This window comes from Manis javanica, chromosome 2, assembly GCF_040802235.1.
Source record: "Manis javanica isolate MJ-LG chromosome 2, MJ_LKY, whole genome shotgun sequence".
NCBI lineage: Eukaryota > Metazoa > Chordata > Mammalia > Pholidota > Manidae > Manis > Manis javanica.
This window is the reverse complement of record NC_133157.1, coordinates 123,986,816-124,000,796: the sequence shown is the minus strand read 5'-3', so window position 1 is coordinate 124,000,796 and position 13,981 is coordinate 123,986,816. Positions and strand designations below refer to the sequence as shown.

General features: G+C 44.9%; 1 protein-coding gene across 2 annotated transcripts in view; it reads right to left on the bottom strand.

The window, feature by feature from the left end:
• Positions 1-13,981, bottom strand: part of USP6NL (USP6 N-terminal like) — a 317,648-nt gene that overhangs the window by 268,776 nt on the left and 34,891 nt on the right. Inside the window, exon 1 of one of the 2 annotated variants that reach the window (XM_073229327.1) lies at positions 452-474. The exons of the other annotated variant lie outside the window; for it this stretch is intronic. The gene's annotated coding sequence lies outside the window, so the exon portion shown is untranslated. Of the gene's footprint in view, positions 1-451; positions 475-13,981 lie in introns of those variants that run through there. 2 annotated transcript variants of the gene reach the window in all.

Below are 13,981 nucleotides of genomic sequence, written 5' to 3'. Positions count from 1 at the left end.
CACCTACTGGCCCACTACCATAGGATCTTAGTAAATGAAATAAAACCCAACTGAAATTCTGTTGTTCCAGCTCTTGAATCTAGGTGATAAGTGTGTGTACACACACACACACATATATACAGTGACATACTATATTTTACATGTTTCTGTGTTTGCAATTTTTCATAAAATCTTGTGAAAAAAATGGAAAAACTTCCATTTCTTTCAAAATCTCCTTCAGATTACCCTTTACTAGCACCTTGTTCAGACTTTAACTGGCTTGTGAGTAGCAACTTTGCAGCAGGTTTCTCTGACCTTCTCTGGCGGCACTTTGCAGGTCAGCCTAGGCATAGCAGCTACCTGACTCTCCTAATATAAGCTTTCACCTGGCCACCCCCACCTCCTCATGGCTCACAACAGAACATCAAAACTCCTCTGCCCAGCTTCCCCAGTTCTCAGCACCCAGTCCCACCTTTCTGTTCCGTCTTAGCTCTCCATGATCCATGGACTGCTCTTCTCACCAACACTATTTTCTCTTCTGTGTCTCTGCTCACAAAGCATCCTGCCAGGAGTGTACTTCCGCTGGCCTTCACTTCCCTAACACCTGAAGTCTGAGCTGTGAACACCCACAAAGAGGACACACCTGCCACCTGGACTCAAATGTTGCATTTCTGTAAGCAATAAAATTGCCACCTCAGTAATTCTCTCTCAGCTACTTAAAAACCAGGAAACAAAAGGAACAAGTGTCAACTAACAGATGTTGATAGGTAACTTATTTATCAATTTCAGTGTAACCATGCTTCTAAAGGTATACAAATGCACTCAGAATATGTGACCATGTCACGTGTTTGCTCAACATATTTACTGAGCATCTACCATAAGGAGGCAGGTTTCTAGGCAATTGAGATACATCAATCAATAAAACAGGTAAGTTCCCACAGAACATATATTCCAGTGGGGGGAGCAAACATAGCTAATGTACAAAATGAGACATATTTTGAATCTTTTAGAAGATGACAAATGCTATAAAAAGAGGAAAAACTTGGAAAGGTTAAAGGGAATATGAGAGTGCAGGGCTGGCAACATTGTAGGGGGCTGGGTGTTGTGATTTTAAATAGCATAGTGAGTATCTTATAAAAACAGAAATTTGCTTGTCACAATTCTGGAGGCTGGAATTTCAAGGTCACGGTGGCAGCGATGCAGTGAAAGCCCACTTCTTGGTTCAGAGGGCTGTCTTCTCCCTGTGTCCTCACCTGGAGGAGTGGGGAGGAAGCTCTCTGGGGTCTCTTTTATAAGTGCACTGACCCCATTGTGGGGGTTCCACCCTGAGGACTTCATCATCCCCTAAAGGCCCCACCTCACATGCCTTCATATTAGGAATTAAGACATACACATACAGATTTGGGGAGTGACACAAAAGTCAGAATATAGCAGATAAGGAAGCTTCACTAGGAAAATAACATTTGCAGAAAGACTGAGAGAAGGGCAGGGAGTCAGCCATGAAGAAATCTGGGGAAACAGCATTCCAGGCAGCCATGCAGAGGGAACTGAGCAGGAATGAGCCCTGCGAGTCTTTATCAGCCATCAGGGTAGGCACTCTATACCTCACACCAGAGAACACCACGTTTCCTAACTTTCTTTCCTTTCTTCCTGATACTCCCCACTTTAGTGTGTCAGGCTTTTCAGCTGCAACACTATCTTCTGCACCGTATATGACAAATATCTAATAAATATTAATTAAGTAGGGAACAAATATATAATGCTATACTTTTGTAATTCTCAATCACTTAAGACAGCATGGATCTCAAAGAAGACTCTCAAAACACATGCTAACTGAGTTGTTGATTGTTCCTTGTTCACTGATGGCCTCCTATGTTACCAAAGTCTTCACTACCATTTTGACATCCTTCTCTTCAGGTGATTTCATGGTTTGTCCTTTGCAGAATTGTGAGTAGAACTTAGTGTACCATAGGGGAATGCAAGAAATATCCCATTTCAAACCCTTGATGGAAACTGGCCAAGTCAGTGGGAGGAAGAAGGGAGGTAAGAGGCAGAAGAGATGGAAGGAGGGACTCACAGGCCTTTCAGAAGCAATGGTGCGGCCCACCCTTGGGAAACCCACATCAGGGAATCTGGCTTCATTTTGCCCAGCATCAAGGGAGGCCTCATTGCTCAAGGACAACCTGGCTTAAAAGTAAGTCTCTGCAAAGTGAAAATAATGGGGTACATGAGAGTACTACAACATATCCATCGTAACTTAACAACACAAGTAATGAATCATGTTTCTCCCCATATGGAAGTCATCATGGAGAATAGGAGGGGGTACAGTGAAGAAACAAAAATGAGGATTTCATCTGTCCTGACTCTGAACCATTTACTATTATCCAGCTATACACACTTTAAAAACACAACTGAAAGACACTATGTTTCCTTAGTTAGACAGAATCTTACCTTAGCCAAACAGAGAAATAGTGATTTTTCTAACTACAGGGGGAAAAAAAATACCTTTCTCTTTAGGATTTACACTTCCTGACACAGATCAAGGCAGGCAGGTTGTTTATGTCTTCACCTTGCCCTGACACGTTTGCTGTCTTCTGCAGATCATAATCGCTTCTGTAATTCTAGCCACAGGCACAGGGGTCCACACCATCGTTTGTCCCGCCAGGCACAGCCTATGCCTCGTGCTGGGTCTACAGTGCTGAACAAGAAAGATACCTGTTGTGGTCCCCAACCTCAGGAAGAATATTGGCCTGGAAGGGACACAGACATTAAATGAATAAATTCACAAATAAATATGGAACTTACAGTGATGGTAAGTATTACAGGGACTTGACCAAGATAGTGGGGCTGAGGGTACAAAGGGGTCAGGCCTTCTAAAAGAAGTAAAGCATAAGTTGAGACTTGAGGTGGAGTAGACTTTAGCCGGGACTGAAGGAGGGATAGAGGGTCCCCACAGAGGAAAGGGACTCAGTGCTTTCAAGCAACTGAAAGGTATGAGTGGCTGCAGACAATTACAGTAAGAAGGGATTGTTTCAGTCATGGTTCTCCAGAGAAATAGTCCCAACAGGATGAATATAGAGATTTATTACAAGGAATAGGTTCATGTGTTTATGAAGGCAGGCAGTCCCAAGATCTTCAGGTGAGTCGGCAAGCTGGAGACTAGAAGAACTGATGGTTTATTCATCTCAAAGCCAACAGACTCAGACCAAGAGAGAGTCACTGTTTTTGTTTGAGCTGGAAGGCAGGAGAAAGCCAAAGCCCCAGTCCAAAGGTGGTCAAGCAGAATTCTCCCTGCTTGGAGGAGTATAGTCTTTTGTTCTATTCAGGCCTTGAACTGACAGGATGAGGTCTATTGCATTAAGAAGGGCTATCTGCTTTACTCAGCTTACCAATTTAAATGTTAATCTCATCCAAAAAGACCCTCACAGAAACACCCAGAATAATGTTTCACCAAATATATGGGCACTCTGTGGCCCAATCAAGTTGACAACATAAAATTAACCATCACAGAAATGGTGAAGAATGAGGCTGGAATGTCAGCTGTGGGCAGATGTACAAAGACTTTGTAAACAATGACAGGAGTTTCAACCTTTAAGAGCAATGGGTAGCTATGGAAGCCTTCAAGAAAGGGAAAGAAATACTCTGATTAGTACTGGGAAGAGAGAACTGTGTGGAGAAGAGATAGGTGAGCAAATGCAAAGGAAGCTCCACAGAGGAAATGACATTTCAGTTAGGTCTTGAAGACTGAGTAGGAGTTATTTGGAGAGGACCAACGGGCATTCCAATTGAAAGGAATGCCATCGGGAAAGGAATCTAAGGAATAAGGATGAGAAGTCAGTGACTAATTTATCATGACTAGAGAATAGGAAATGTAAATACACAAACACACATACACACACAGCTGACTCTTAAACAAAGAGGGAGTTGGAGGCTCATCCCCCGGCAAAGTCAAAAATCTGAGTATAACTTTTGACTCCCCCCAGACTTAACTACAAATAGCCTATACTATTAGCCAGAAACCTTACTGATAACATAAACAGTCAATAAACACATATTTTGTGTATGTATTATAAACTGTATTTTTACAATAAAGTAAGTGAGAGAAAAGAAAATGTTTTTCAAATTGTTGCAGATCTCCAGAAATTTTTCCAATATATTTATTGGAAAAAATATGCATATAAATGAGCTCACACAGTTCAATCCCATGCTGTTCAAGGGTCGTCGGTATAAAATGAAGCTAGCAAGGTGTTTGGGGTCAAATCACAGAGAGTCTTGAGTAACAGGGTAAGAAATCCACGACTTTATTCTGTAGCTAAGGAGATGAGGATTTTTGAGCAGGTGACTGACACAATCACATCTGTTTTAGAAAGAGGACTGCTGATGGCAGTGGGGTGGCAGCTAGAGAGAAGACTGATAGAACAGAGAGCAATTGGTAGGGGACCAAGAAACCATTCAGGCTTGAAAGGGGAAGAGGCACTGTAGGAGACAGAGGAGGAAATAAATTCAGGAGACTGACTGAGGTCAACTGAATTTAGCAACTGATCAGCCATGGAGAGTGAGGGAGGGGAAGGAGTAAAATATAAGTCTGCATTTGTAGCCTGAGCAATTACGTGGAGAGTGATGCCTTTGACCATGATAGGGGATTCAGGAAGAAGAGGGAAAGTCTGGGTTTATTTTAGGGAGGGGTGGGAAAGAGGGAGGAGAGAGAAGATATAAAATGTCAAATTTAATGTGTTGAACTGGAGGTGTCTGAAGCATTTGCAGGTAAGATGTCCAGTGGAAAATTAAGATTTATGAGTCTGGGACCCAGGAGAGAGGCTGTGGTTGGAAATACAGACTTAAGAATCTTAATTGTTGTCAATCTTTCAGATTTCAAAATTAAGTGAAATTTCTCAAAAAAAAAAAAAAAGGCTGTTCACATGATTAACTTTTTTGTTTGTTAAATATTACCACCTACCATCACTTCATAAAAGACTTACCATTGTAATTCCCACAAAGTAGCAAAGCCATCATCTCAGAATAAAAGAGGCTTCTTTAAATTGAATAGATTTAGCCTTATGAAAACCCCCTCCATCATCCTCATTTTTCTCACTTGGCTGCAAACCTATGAAACTGTCTGGTGTGCATTTGCCCAACATGGGCTTGAGACACAAGGGTAGCCAAAAGTGTGAGATTTGACAGGAATGCCTCAGAAGAATATTTAGAACTTAAAAGGGAGAAGGGAAAATGGAAGAGAATGAAACCTTAGGAAATCAATACTCAGGTGAGGAGGTCATCAGAGAGGCAGAGCAGTGAGGAAAAACTCAGTAAAAAAAAAAAAAGCATTAAAAAAATAGGAATAAGAATTATCCTCCCACCTTTCAACTGTAATCCGATAGGCTCTCTTACTCTTTCATCCCTGCTTCTGTAGAGAAAGGATTTTGATTAGTGCACCATAAAGAAAGTCATGCACCCCTAGTGGCCAGGAGGAAGATTAGCATGAAAGGTGCAAATTAGAACAGTGTCAGCAAACTATGGCCCACGAGCCAAATCTGTTCTGCCCACTGCCCGTTTTTGAATAACATATGGGCCAAGAATACTTTTTACACTTTTTAAATGGGGTTTTAAAAAGAAATTTTTTGAAGTATACTGTTTTGTGCCATGTGTAAATTACTTAAAATTTGAATTTCAGTGTCCATAAATGGTTTTGTTGGATCATAGTCAGCCTTGGTCCTTTACATGATGTCGGGTGCTGCTTTCATGCAACATGACAGTGCTGCACAGTTGTGAAAAAGACTGTGTTCTGCAAGGTCTAACCTTTTTACTATTGAGTTTGTAGATCTGAATGTTTGTGTCCCTCCAAAATTCCTATGTTGACACATAATGCTGGGTGTGATAGCATTAAGAGGTGGGGCCTCAGGAAGGTACTGAGGTCATGAGGGTGGAGCCCTCATAAATAGGATTAGTGCCCTTATAAAAGAAACCCTACAGAGTTCTTAGCTGCTTCTGCCATGTGAGGACACAGCTAGAAGGGGCTAATTAGGTCCTTACCAAACACTGAATCTGCCATGCTTTGATCACCCATAAGAAATAAATGTCTGCTGTTTATAAGCCTCCTGGTCTGTGGTAATTTTTTATAGCAGCCTGAACAGATAAGACATGGCATTTTATTGGGAAAAAAATGCAGGCCCTTAAACTAGAAGTTAGAGGACAGGGTGGGCAGGTTGGACACCCAGGAAAGGAGCAATCAGGAAGAGCTATAGGAGGTGATCTCTTTGCACCTTCATCAGGACTGAGACTGTATCAGGGAGAGGACCTTCTGGTGCAGTATGCAACACCATGCAATGCCTTGTGTTCAGAGGCCCAGGGAGGGGAGAAGGCCAACCAACGCACTGCGGATTAGTGTCTGCACATTACATACAGTTTTATATTTGGATTGTTACTGTTGTATTATTTCATAACTGTGTGTTTTTATATTAACTTTTAAAATGTTCCTTTTCATAAAATCTATTCTACTTTTAGAGCCTGACTTCTCTCCCCTGCCCTAGAAACTGATCGTTAGGGCAGAATGACATTTTCCTACAATGCTGGCTCATTATTTTGCTTCTGGAATTGCAAATCCAAGGATCAAATGGCACAGTCTGAATATATCAAGGAGGGAAGGGAATCCCACCAGAGGTGCCCTGAAACAAAGGAAACAAATAACTTCAAAATCACATCATGCAATCTGGACCAGTTACAGGACAGATGGAACTAGGAATTGTTTGATTCTATCAGCAGAACAGAGGAAGGAAATGTTTTAAAATGAGATTATGTTATTTTCCCCAGTTCTTATTATGAAATCTTCCTGAAATGAACTTTAAATATCAGCAGCCCCTTTCATGGGGATGAATGGGATCCAGCCGGCAGGAGCACTGCAGGGAAGTAGTTCCATTATGAAAAACATGGAGAGGCAGAGGTTGAGATGAATAGCGGATCCCTGTTGGGTATTTGGCTGGGTGAAAAATCAGGCTCTACAACACAGCTGCGTGGGTTTGGAAGGGATGGTTGTCTTTGAGAAAACTGTCCCACAGAAACATTCATTAAGGGATCCTTTTCCAAAAGATATGAATTGCAATTAATAAAAAGTCTTCTGCATTCTTTGCCCTCCAAGAATGATTGACAACTAGCTATTGTATTGAGAAGAAAAAATATCCTGGAAGGTATGAAAATCTCCCCCAAATAAATTCATGCAGTAGTTCTTTATAATGCTAGGCTTTCTATACAGGATTTTCTGAAGGACATCGTGTGCATCATTCAGCTCCAAACCCCACTAAATAATAAAAAAGGATATTTTGCTAATGTTCTCTAATCAATGACTGTCCAGGCAGGAGGATGGGGACCAGCCAGGGATTTGTTACCTTGTCTCCTTTGTTGGGGTGTCCCCCCACAAACACCTCTAAATGTCAGAGTTCCTCAATACCCTCAGAGAACTGAAACCCACATCCAACGGCTTACCTGGCATATCACAGAGAAGTCATGGAATATCTGCGATTTAACCACCATCCCCCTCCTCCTCCCAGGCTTTACCATCTCTGTAAAGAGCACCCATATCTGTCTACTTGTCAAGTGAGAACTTAGGATTCATGCCCAATTCTCCTATTCCCATCACTGAGCCCCAAACTATTCTGTACAGAATTAAAAAGTATGACTTCCTGAAGTGTAAACAAGACCGTCTCATTGCCCTGCTTCTATCCTGCAGTGACTGTACTTAAAATGCAGTTCAGACTCTTTTCCTCAGCCTACAAAGCCTGCATGATCTGGTCTGGAGAATTCTCGAGCCCTTCTCACTCCTGGCTTCCTCAGTCGCAGTGCTGCTGGCACCCTCTGGTTCCTTCCCACTCTGAGCTTCTGTGTTCTCTCCTCCCTATACCTGTACAGCTCACCCCCCACACTCGAGAGACACCACTTCTGAGGCAGACTGTCCTAGCCTCCTTTTCCCTCTTAATTATCAGGGTTTGGGGCTAAGCTGACAGTTACTATTGGAGTTGTGTGCCCTTTTTCTCTTTCCACTTTCTGAGCCCTTGAGAAATCGACAAAGATGTCAGGCCAGTGGAGACCAAAATATCACCATTATTACTGACAAAATTGATCTTGGAGAATGTGGCTTAGAATACCTGCCCACAAGTGACTCTCTAATATTAACCCTCGGTTCAAATAGACCTACCCCACCACCTTGCTATGCGGGGTCCTTGTCCATGCAGTATTAGCAGCACAGAGAGAGCCCAGCACACCTGCACTCCCTGCAGGCAGGTTGGCTCTCCAAGAAGAGGAGAGGACATATCTGGACTCTGTCAATCCAGTGTCTCCTTCCAAAAGCAAGAATTCCTCTTCCTCCAGACAGTGGTGTGGCAGAGAGCAGGAGTGTTGTGCTAGTGAAGCATCCTCTACATAGAAGGACACACCAGAGCTGAGAAGTATCCCCTATTGTGCCTCCCACCACCAAATTCACCTCTAAAATGGTCACTCCAGCTTCCGTCCAAGGGCTAGGCTGAGGGCCCACATCTGGTTCCCTGGTGCCCTCCGCCCTGCTGTGGTCCATTCACATGCCTGTCCTCCCATCATCTGTGACCCTGCTAATGGCAGAAACCAGGTAGAACAAAGGATGGAGGGAAGAAATGTCATATATGACTTGGAAGTGCTTTCTTGCCATATCCCACAGGTTAAGGGATGATGTGTGTTGAGAATGGAACCCTAGGTAGGTTGGGGCTTTCAACAAAATGAGAGCCCATGGCAGAAGACAGGGCAGGCTGGCCCATGTATGGAGGACCATTCCTAGAGAGCTCTGTCTGTCTCTCCAGTCTCAGCTCAAGGGTATAAAATGAAGAGAAGTTCTGTCCTCCTCACAGAGGGCTTTGTGAGACTTTTCCTTTTACATTCTGAAGACAGAAAATGTCCAAGGTTAAATGGTCCAATTCATGTTACAGTGGTTTTGCCCTCCTGGTGACAGAATGGGCCCTCAGACATTGAACTGGCCTTGTTTTAAAAACCAGTGCAGCTACATTGGAAGTATCTCTCTTCCAGGGAGATTTTAGCCCACTATATGGGGTATGATCCATCTGTGGTGCTAATTGTTATGCAGGCACTACAGAGAAGGTGGTGAAATCACCACTGATAATCTATAACCTGTCTCACTCTGGACTGTCTTACCCTAGCAATTACATTCTTTGCAAAGGGTAATATTTAAACCTGAAATATTGTAGAGAATGAGGAAGAATGCACTTACATGTAGGGCAAGCAGCCCATAGGGAAGTCTAACCTACCAGGTTGAGAACAGCAAGAAACAGAGTTATTAATATGTCAGTCACAACCTAGATGGAGCAAGTGCTGTTTCCAGAACAAAGCTAAGCTTGGCCCTGCTCTGGCTGCCCCCTCTGGGGGATCCTTGGGGCCAGGGGACTAATCAGGGAGGTGGTGCTATTCTTTGCTACTGAGAAAGCCCAAAGACTCCTAAAGAGCTGGGTCTGCCCATATAGATCTGCATACAGATCTACACACATGTGAATTTGTACAATCAACCCTTAAAGAACCCACCAGCTCACTATGTTCCATATCCAACTTCTAATCACGCAGTGTTCTCAGAGACTTCCTCCCTTCAGAGGCCTTGGCTTTTCTACTAACCTTCTGCAACTGTACACAACTGTCCAACTGAGGAAAGGATGGGTGTCCAGTGGGACTGACCTGAGCCCACCCCCTTTGCAAGTATAGCTCTGCCTCTACAACAACATTCCAATGATACATTCACTTCACCTTGAGAACTGGGAATGTCATTCCCCTGCTAGTCAGCAGACATTTCTGAGTTCTTCCTCTGCCAGTCTATATGATGAAGGCTTTCTGGAGGGGTGGATCATTGAGCCCAGGCCTAAAGGATAAACTGGGTCAGGTAAGTATTAGAGGGATGGGTTGGGGTGGCAGTTAGATGGCATTCAGAGGGAACAGTGTGGGCAAAGGTATAGCAGGGGCAAACTGGGGGCAACTGTAGTGCAAACTGGGAAGGCAGGGGAGGCATGGGCAGGCCCTGCTCCAGAGCTCGGCTTGTGTCCTGCAGGCACTGGGAGTGACAGGGTCAGATCTGCATTGCAGCTGGATCCGTGGGACCAATGGGGAAGATGGATCTGTAGAAACCATGACAGGTGGCATAGATGCCAGTAGGCAGGCTGTCACTGCAACTTACTGCTGTCATTGCTCCAGGGAGTCCTTACAAAGTGAAGGCTTTAGGCTGATTCACAAATGCTCCAGAATGGCACAGGCAGTGGCCTAGGAGATTAAAAGCCTCCTTGGGAGTGAGTGAGGGCCCACCCAGGGAAGGGAACCAGGCGGGCTGGTGGCTGCATCTGTGGGTGCTGACACAGGGCAGGGTGACCGCCATGTAAGGGTATGACACACAAAGCAGATAGATTCCTGCCTCCATGATATCTGCTGACATTCTTGAAAGTCAAATTTGCTAAAGGTGATGTAAAGGAGAAAGGACCCACTTCTGGGTATATGCACAAAAGCACTGAAAGCAGGGGTTTGAACAGGAAATTATCTGTGCACGTGTTCATGGCAGCAGTATTTACTATAGCCAGAGGTGCAAGCAACCCAAGTGTCCCCTATAGATGGACAGATAAACAAAAACATATCACATGATATGGAATTTAGCATTATGGTGTACTACCACTCAACCTTTAAAAGGAAATTCTAATGCTACAACATGGATGAGCCTTGAGGACATTGTGCTAAGTGAAATAAGCCAACCACCCAAGGACAAATACCATGTGACCCAGTGGTGGGAGGCACTGGTTGTAGTCACACTCACAGAGACGGAAGCAGAACAGTGGGTGCCAGGGGCTGGGGGGCAGGGAGTGGGGAGTACTGCTTAATGGGCCCAGGGTTTCAGTTCGGGAAGATCTGGGGAAGAATGGTGGTGATGGTTGCTCATCACTATGAATGTACTTAAAGCCACTTATCTGTACATTTTAAAAGAGTAAAAATAGTAAAATTACGTTAAATATATTTCACCCCAATTTTTCTAGAAAGAGAAGAAGGAAGACTGGGTTGGCATTCCTTGAGTACCTACTACACATCAGCCTGACCCAACTGCTGTGTTTCATTTTTTTTTACCCCCACAAATCCCCCGGGTTCTGTGCAAGGCAGCCAGCAGCCACACGAGTCAGGTGTCCAGGAACCACGCTTCATTCTGGACTTCAGGCCTGGCCCCCTCTGGGAGGAGCAAATGCAGCATTACCTAAGCCTTGTCCCCAGGCACTGATCTAAATAACTGTCTCACCCGTCAGTGCTTCCCCTGAGGGGGCCCCCCAGCTGGTCGAAAGCCTTGTGTCAGCTGACCAGGAAGAGCTCTCCACTCAGCCTTCCAGGCACCCCCGCCCCTGCCTCCCAGCCCAAAGGTGACTGTACTCAGAGAGAAATGGTCCTATGTGACCTGGCTCACGTGTGTGGCAGGGATGAGGAAAGAAGGACGTGGCCTCCTCAGGCACTGGGCAGCCTGCTCTTTAGAGACCTCCTGACACCCTTGGTGGAACCTGAAAGATAGTCAAGGCACAGACTCAGAATCCTTCTCAACACAGCATCCTAGGGAACCTTCTGGGCCCAGTTGGCACACAAAGTGAAAGCACACTGCTCTTTCTTGCTATTTGTCTAGCCTGACCTTGGCTTTTGTTTTAGCTTTTCTCCAAAAGGCTGCCAGGGCTCCATGCCCCACCCCATGCCCAATGCAGGCAGCTGAGATGCTATAGCCATCCTGCTTCCCTGGGAAGGCACTGAGCAGATCTCTACCTCCTAAAAAGGCCCAACGCTGCAAAATTAAATCCGCCCAGTCCCATCTCTGCTTTCCAGAGTCGGCTCGCCAGCATACATCTCATCTCCCCTTCCTCTTAAGCCAGATGAAACACAGCACCTTTGATGTGATGTTGCTTTTAGAATCTCTGCTCCCACCACAGAGGGCTATACTGGTGTACTTCAGCGTTTGGTCTACGCTTCTTTCTTTGTTGGTGGGATAACCTCAAGGCAAGCCTCCTGTACTCCCCTACTCCAGCTTGTAAAACAAAGGTGGCAGAAGGATGGGAGACCTGTTCTGTCTCCTGCAGACCCCCAACCCCATACACCATTCTAGCTCTCCCACACATGAGTGCACCCACAAACACACGTTTGGAATAAGAAGGCAAAGAATCTACCTTTTAGATTCTAAGCCTGCTTGATCACGGAGATAAGCACATCCTTGCAGGCCACCTGCCCTATTCCAGAACACACGGCCACTACAGGACTGCCAGCTGCAGGAGGGCTTGGCCTAGACCAGGGCGACCCTGCCCTGGCCACTTGCACAAGCAGCTTTCAAACCAGATCTGCAGGCCTAGTGTCCTTTGTTCTTTTTGGCACCTGGGGCTGGTTTTAAGCCAGGGCTCTGACAATTCCCTCTTGCAGGGGAGAGAAGAAAGCTACAGTTCATTTAAATGAGCCAGCTGCCTCACACCTTAAAATCACAGCTCACCTATGAGTCATGGCTTCCTCCCTGCCAAGTCCTCAGAACCCTGGCTCCCGCTGCCCTCAGGTCCTGATAGATCTAGAAGCTGAGAACTAAGGGCTCAGAGAACCTGGAGCGAAGTGTACAGAAGACCCTGCTCAGTCCCTGCCTCCAGGCGGGACACACCCAAAAGCCATCCAGGCAGTGGGGCCTTGTTTTCAAGGGTGACTTTTGAAAGATCTCAGGGAAGTGGTTTCCACCACCTCTGGGATAGGGCTGTGAACAGAACTTGTTTTGTTCGTTATGGGCTGGAAACAAAGGGGCCACTCTACCTGTTCTCCCTGTACCAGTGGCTTGAACAAGCACCTCAAACTTAATTACCTTTTGCCAGTTGGACTGGTTGAGAAAACGGATGGCTTCCCAGGGAGCTGGGTGACTGCCAACCCCAGGTTCTTGGGACTGTCCCCGATTGTCTTGGTCTAGCTTCTAATGCACCATATTTGTTATGTGAGTCACAGTTCAATGAAAATTTCAGTGGCCAAGGAAAAAGAATGGAGGGAAAACACAAGACAACTATGTAAAGGATACAAGGCAACTAAGCATTTATGTTACAGGCATGCCTTACTCTAAAAAACACCTACCCTCAATCTTGATTTATAATACTTCCATTGTCTGGTATAGAGACAACTATACTCATTACAGAATGTGAATTGTATCATCTTACCAACCAAAAAAATGCATTATAAATTTCCTTTTGGTCACTTCTCTAGTGAATTTTAGACTTTACTAAATTGTCGGAAATCCAATTTTCATACATACTTTTTCAGACCCCCCTATTGTGTAGAGCAAGATATCCTTGGATTCTGAGACTACCTGCCTGAGTTTGGAAAACACCAAATGCTTTTGTAATTCTAGATAATAGTAAGTGCTCATTTGGCATGAAAGAACATGAAATATAAACACCAGCTTATCAAAGGACTCTAAATGTCTTAAAAATACAATCCAGGGGCCAAACATGATAACAAACCCAACTCACAGGAGAAGTCTTTGGTCATAAGGCAGGAAGCCACCAGCGGCTGTGCCCCAGGGTCCTCATTTGTAACCAGACCGGCTGGAGAGGCGGGGCTGGGCTCCTCCACAGTCCCAAGCCCACCATGGCTCACCACTGCATTGATCTGATGTCTAAAGCGAAGCTTAGGTTTGGCATGGGCCTATGAAGAGGGGTCCAGGGTCCTTATGGACTCCTGTCCCAGGTGGGCTCCTTTCCCACATCTGGGAGAAAGCCAGACCTGCCCAAAGCCAAGCTGCCAAGTAGATAAAATGAATCCTCAGCTTCCTCAGCCTTTCCTTCTCCCTGTAGGCCCAGCCCAGACCTGTGTTCTCCCGGAGCTTAGGCTGTAAGGAAAAATGTGATGCTTGTTCATCAAGATGTACACAGCTCATCTTTGGCAGCTGTTACCTCTCTGAGCAGCATCTGCATTCTTGACAGAACCTTAAAGAAAAGCATGATGGTTAATTTTATGT